This window comes from Mustela erminea, chromosome 3 (genome assembly GCF_009829155.1).
Source record: "Mustela erminea isolate mMusErm1 chromosome 3, mMusErm1.Pri, whole genome shotgun sequence".
In the NCBI taxonomy this organism is placed as follows: domain Eukaryota; kingdom Metazoa; phylum Chordata; class Mammalia; order Carnivora; family Mustelidae; genus Mustela; species Mustela erminea.
Window position 1 is genome coordinate 133,646,176 of NC_045616.1, and position 7,403 is coordinate 133,653,578.

The following is a 7,403-nucleotide window of genomic DNA, read 5'->3' on the forward strand; positions in this document are numbered from 1 at the left end:
AGGCAGAGAGAGAGAGGAGGAAGCAGGCTCCCTGCTGAGCAGAGTGCCCAATGGCGGGACTCGATCCCAGGACCCTGAGATCATGACCTGAGCCGAAGTCAGTGGCTTAACCCACTGAGCCACCCAGGCGCCCTCTTTTCCTAGTTTCTTAAGGTAGAAACATAAACCACTGTTTTGAGACCTACATTTAGGAATTTGATGCTATTCATTTCTCTGATTTATCTCCATGCCATACTTTTTGGTATATTTTCATTTATATATAATGCAAAATACATTTTCCTTTACCTTTTGATTTCTACTTTATTCTATGGGTGAATTATGAGTGCACCTTTTGCTGTTCAATTTCTAAATATTTGGGACCATTCTAGATCTTTTTGTGTTATTGATTTCTAGTTTAGTTTTGTTATGGTCCAAACACATGCTTTCTACAATTTCAATTTTTCAAATTTGTTAAAATTTGTTTTGTGTCCCAGATTGTGGTCTATCTTGGTGAATATTTCATCTACTCTAAAAGAATGGGTATTCTGGGGCACCTGGGTGGCTCAGTGGGTTAAGCCTCTGCCTTTGGCTCAGGTCATGATCTCAGGGTCTTGGGATCAAACCTCACTTCAGGCTCTCTCTTCAGCAGGGAGCCTGCTTCCTCCTCTCTCTCTGCCTGCCTCTCTGCCTACCTGTGATCTCACTCTCTGTCAAATAAATAAAATCTTAAAAAAAAAAGAAGAATGGGTATTCTGCTGTTCTTGAGTGTCTATAAATGTCAATTACATAAAGTTGTTGATAACATTACTCAAGTCTTCTGTTTATCTATCTGCTTCTTATTTTTGTCTATCCTTATGCCAATATCAGACTGTCTTAATTACTACAGTTTTTAGTATATTTTGAAATCAGGAGGTGTATAATTTATTCACTTTTGACATGGCAATTGATGTAAGAATTTCCTAGAAATTTCCTAGGTAGCAATTTATTTGCATATTTTTTAACTAATCATTGCATACGTTGAACTAACATTGTACTATTTCATATAGAATATGAGAACCTTTTAACAGTCTGAGTTTTACTTCTATAATTTAAACACACAATACACTGTATTGCCTTTGTTTTAAATGAGAAATTATCTAATAATATATTGACATATATAAACCACTTTCTGCATTTTTTGTCCATTCATGTAGATCTGCACTTCCATCTGCTATTATTTCCCTTTTGGTCTGCAGAACCTTAACATTTATTTTAAAACACATCTGTTTATGACAATTTATTTCAGTTTTTTAAAATCTGAAATTTTATTTTTCACTTTTGAGGATTGATCTTATCAGATATAGAATTCTAGATTATATATACTTTTTTCCTTTTTCACTTTAAAATTGTCATTTGATTGAGTTCTGGCTTGCACTGTTTCTGACTAGATGTCATCAGTATTTCTTACTATTATCGCCCGCAGTTGATTTGTCTTTTGTTCTCTGATCACTTTAAAGTTGTTTCTCTTTATTTTTGGTATTTGGCAATTTGACTATAATATGCTTAGGAATGTTTTTCTTTGTGTTATTTCTGACTCATTCAGCTTTTTGGATCTGTGTCTTGTTATTTTTTTATCAAATTTGGAACATTTCAGCCATTGTTTCTTCAAGTCTTCTTTTCTGCTGTAATCTCTCACTCCACTTCTCTTGGGAGTCCAATTACACATATTTCAGACTGATTTTTTAAAAAAATATGGCTCTTTTGGTTTTTTTCAGTCTTTTTCTTCATTCTTTCTATTGGTCTGTTTCAATCTACTGGCCACTCCCCCTATTTTGTGTGTCCAATATGTCACCATCTAGTGGATTTTTATATTTTTTTATATTGTATTTTTTATTTCTATAATTTTCACACGGTTCTTTTTTATAGTAAGCATTTCTCTAGTAAAAGCCCCCATTTGGTCATTACTTACATCCAGCTTTTCCCTTAAATCTCTAATCATATTTCTAAAATTTTGCTAATTTTGATGTCTGTGTTATTTCTTGGTCTGTATTCAATGACTATTTTTTCTCATGATGATGAATCACATTTTTCTGATTTTTCACGTCTAATACAATTTTTATTATATGCTTTATATAGTACATGCTATGTGTTTTAGAGTTTGGCTATTGCTGTTTTCCTTTTAACGAGTTTTGGGGGGTTTCCCTCTTCTTTAATTTACTGGAAGATCAGGTTGATACTGTTGAGACTTGATTTTAGGTTTTGTTTTAATATGTCTATAGCAGCATTTATTTTAGGCTAGTGTAGCTTTTCCCCTAAGTTATGGCTTTTGGGGGGTCTCCAATCGAACCTTCCTCTAAATTATAGCTTTCTGGGTGTTCTTAACTGAATGCTCAGCATGCCTAACAAATTCACTTTACCTGCTGGTTAGAACTCTATTGTCTTTGCAATCTTCCACCAACCTCTGGAACCTTCTGTTAGTTTGGAGCCCCCCAGAGCTGCTCTCTGACAGGCCTCCCAGAATCTCACCCTCTACTTGTGCAGCTTAAATTTCAGCTAACTAATCAAGAGGATTCATATACAAATTTCTGGAGCTCCTACTCTACATGTTCCTCCTCTCTGGTATTCGGCTCCTCAAATTTCAATTGCCTCCTTATGTCTGAACTTCAATCTTTCTTCCTTCCATCCTACAACACAGCTGTTCTCCATTTGGTTTTCATAGTTTTGCGTTGTGTTCTGAAAGGTGTCCCCAGGCAGAAAGCCAGAAAGAATGTAGAGTTCACCTTGTTTCTTTTATCTCAAGGTTACAGTGCCACATTACCTATTCTCCCATGCCTAAAACAGTTGTTCACATATTTTGTCTAAATGTACAGTTGTTTATTATAGGAAAGTGAATTGAATACCCATTCTCCATCATGGATGAAATCAGAAACTCTTCATTAAAAATAATCATTTCACATACAGTTCCTTTATATTAGGTTTCTGATCATCAATATCTGAAGTCCGTGAGTTATAGTTTTAATTTCTAACGATTCTTCCTTATAGTGACTTTTTCCTACGAGTTTGATGATCTGTGAGTATGAACTTTTATTTGTTCGATCTCAATTTGTGGAGTCTAAGAGCTCACGCCCTGCATTTTCTGCAAAAAGGATTTGTAATTGCTACTGCCGGAAGCCAGGGGGCACTACAACCCGGGTCCACTTTGGTCCCCTCCTACTTAACGCAGAAGTCTCAAGTTCTGCTTTTCTGCCTGTGGTAGATCGTGGGTATGCAACTGGCATGTGCCCTCTAGATAAATCCGCTTTTCCAGTTTTCTGTTTTCACACTCTTCTTCTAATTTAGTATACTGTTTTGTTTTTGTTTTCTGGTGGAGGAATTTTGGAGATTTTAGCTAAAGAAAAAATAAACTATTGGTATATATTACTCAGATTTAACAATGGAGCAGTCATTTGGTCAGCTTTTGTAGATAAATTAGCATGAGTCATAGAAGGTGTCCTGAGGGAAGATTGGGAGTTCTGCAACTCAAAGGAGTGACATTTTCCTGAAAAATTTTTCCACTTGTGTGTATGGCCAAGGGGCATAGCTTAACAATCCATATTTTAAGGGACATATTTTAAACTACCCTTTATCAAGTGGAAACTTGGCTTAAAAGAATATTGCAAGGCACTTGGGTGGCTCAGATGGTTAAGCATCTCCCTTCGGCTCAGGTCATGATCCTGGGGGTCCTGGAAATGAGTCTCGCATCTGGCTCCCTGTTCCTTGGGGAGCCTGCTTCTCCCTATGCCTCTGCCTCGCTCACGCGCTCTCTCTTCTGTCTCTCATGAATAAATAAAATCTTAAAAAAAAAAGGATATTGAAAAGAAATTGTGGTATGTAACGAAAGTTACATACTTTGTAAGTAATAAAAGCACAGTTTGAAAATACGGAAGCTCTGATAACTTTACTCCTGATGTTAACTTTTTATCAACATCATTACAAGAAAAAAACAATGACAATAAAGTCAGATGTCACAATGTCAGCCGCAATTTTTTAAAATGGAAATTAAAGTCATGTGAAATATGAATTTATGTAGATTATCCTTTACTATTACTTAAGTCTAAGTGTATATTCTTTGAGATGTTCACTAATGATAGCATAAAGCTATGTGATTTGTAAAATATATAAAAATAAACATTCAGAATATGAAGATAATTTTCTGTATTTCCTATGGTAAAAAATAACTAAAAAAAAAAAAAAGAAAAGAAGAAAATTTGCTGACAAACTAAAATGCAGTCCCATTGGTCAACCAAGACAGAAAAAGGTGAAAAAAAAAAAAAAAAGACCAAAATGTCTGAAGATTTGAAGAAAAAGATATTTGAACAAAACGCATTATGGAAATTTTGCTGTGCAATGGATAGAAGCATCGATGCTTCTACACTTGCTTAGTTTATGGTATTGCTGAATTCTGTTCAGTAATGAAAATACACAAATCCCTATGCTTTTTCTAAGCCATTAAAACAAAGATGTATCAAAGAACATGTGTCCTTATCAGTAAACAACTACCTTAATAAAGACCATATTTTATGGAAAATCAATGAAGTAGTTTCTATAAATGAAAATTTAAAAGGTATTCACAGTAGAGATTATTTTATATAATTAAGATCTCTAAAATACAGCTTAATTTTCATACACCTTGAAAAGAGAAAGGAAGTTACATGAAAATCTTTTGTACCATGAGAATGTTTGATATTTATTTAGTGGTAAACTAAATTTTTTCTAATTTAGTCTGAATTGAAAAACCAAGTATTTCATAATTATTGGTGACTCCTAGTACCATGTTATCTATCAGATGTTTTAAAAAATATTGAATCTTGGGTGGCTCAGTGGGTTAAGCCTCTGCTCCTCTCCCTGTCTCTCTCTCTCTCTCTCAAATAAATAAAATCTTTAAAGGAAAAAAAAATAGTAAGTTTCTTAGTTACTGTTATCACAATTACCTCAAAGGGAAAGATTAGATTCCATATTTTTTAAAAGATTTTATTTATTTATTTGACAGACAGAGATCACAAGTAGGCAGAGAAGCAGGCAGAGAGGGGAGGAAAGCAGGCTCCCTGCTGAGCAGAGAGCCCGATATGGGGCTTGATCCCAGGACTCTGGGATCATGACCTGAGCCAAAGACAGACCCCTAACCGACTTACCCACCCAGGCACTGCAAATCTTACTACTTTTCAAAAGAAATTTGTGCTAGGAGGAAGCATTTAGAAAGTAAGTATTTGGAAATGCTTCCACAGTTTTGTGATTTTTTTCCTAAAAACAATTGAAAATATAAATCTGTCATTTATATAATTTTTTATATCTACACACTTAAAAACGATGGAGACAGTTTTCTGCTTAATATCTTCAGATGAAGAGTTTTGAAACCATTTTTAAATCATTTGCTAAACATTTCTAAATGTTATGCTTTCCAGTTTGCTATGAGAATGAATTGATATTAGGAAAGATGAACATTTATTAGCCAAATTACATAAGAAAACCTTGTATAACCAATTGTGGAATCAAAAAACAAGCGTATGGTTTAGAAACTTCAGCCAGTAGAGTAGTTCTTCCATTAAAAAAAAAACAAAACCAACAACTTGGCATATTGTGAGATTTCAGCTACTAAAACCCATAAAACCCAATATCCAAGTAAACTCTTCTTAGAGTTGGACTTTCGGATTGCTATACCATAAAGTATTTAAAGAAATTTAAAAAACAATAAAGGATTGTTGTTATTAGTGTCATTAATAAACTAACATTAAAATGTACCTTTAACCATTTTTATTTCATCTTTACGTTTTAAGTCTTATTTAATTAAAAAAAAGTAGGGGCACCTGGCTGGCTCAGTCAGTGGATCATGGGAGTCTTGATCTCAGGGATGTAGTTTGAGCCCCATGTTGGGTGTAGAGATTACTTTAAAAATAAAATCTTTTTAAAAAATGAGTAAATACATACATTATTGGAGTGTGTGCACAAGTGTTCTTTTTTAAATGATGAGATGCACAGGGAAATAATTTGGTAGGTCCATTGCTTAGCACATTATTATAATGAGATGTTTATCATTATGATTTAGAACAGCCAGAAAAATTTCTCTCAAATAATTTTTCTTAAAAAAATTATATAAGTAAAAACATGTTTTAGGAAAGTTAAAATAAAAAAGATAAAAACCATTCAAAATTCTACCAACCAAAGATAGTCACTGCTGAAATTTTATTTTCTGAATGGATGTCTCCTTCTTTCACAAAAAAAAGGCTCATACTGTATTTAAAACTGTTTCTGTAGAGTGTCTTTATACCTTACAGAATTTTTCTAAAATGAAATTTATAAGAAATTTTTGGAACAGAAATTAAAATTTAAAGGAACAATAGTAAGAGACTCCTTCCTGTTATTTTAAGACAAAGATTAAAATTTGAAGGAACAATTCTAAGAGGCAAACAAGACTAAGGCTGAATCTTCATAATCAACACCATACAAGATTACAACATTTGTTTGATTTTAGTCCATTGCCTGTTATTTTAATGTTCTTTATCTAGATTTTAAACGTGTGGTTTAACTACGAAGAAAAATTACCAAAAAACAGACCATCAAATGTTGTGGGTTTTTTTTTACTTGCTTTATCTTCATATGGCCTATGCAGTAAGGCAGATAGATAAGGGGAACTAAGATTTTGGCAAGGCTTTGTTTCTGTTCAACATTATCTCTGTACCCGAAACTGATAATATTTGGTTTATAAACTAGAATTATTAACTTTGTGTAATAGGATAGAGGATAGAACCCAGATAGTGATAATCAATTGAGTCATTTATCTTCAGAATCAAGCAGTTATCTCTCAGAGGTGTGGTCCTGGACCCAATCTCATATAACATTTTTTATCAGTGACTAATACTATGAGAAAAGACATTTCATTCACACAGCAAATGAAACCTACTTGGGAAATGAAAACTAAGAAGAGGAAGTCACATTCTCAATGACCAGATTAGAATCAAAATGACCTGGAAAATTGGAGAAGTAGTAACAAGTAAACAGAATGAGTAAAACATAGGGGTGGGCTAAAATAAACAAGGAAGAAAAACAAGTTTCAAAAGAGGAATAGCTAGTTTTTGGCAAGTATAGAAGATAACTTAGAGATTCTAACAAGTAACAGGCTGACTAGAATCAATAATGCATTGTTTGAAAAGCAAACACAACATTGTGAAATGTATTCTTTACTAAAATTTACCTAAAATCCTACTACCCAGTGAGTGTCACTTGCAAACACTAATAACTTGTTCTTTTTACCAGAAATCCTACTATTCACCTTAACAACAAATGTGAAGAACATAAGCACTTAAATGACTGGACGGTAATAGAAGAAAAACTAGTCAGTCTCATTGTAAGATTGGGGAAAGATGATTTTTTTTTCCCCATGAAAGAGAAAATAATTGACTAATGATCTT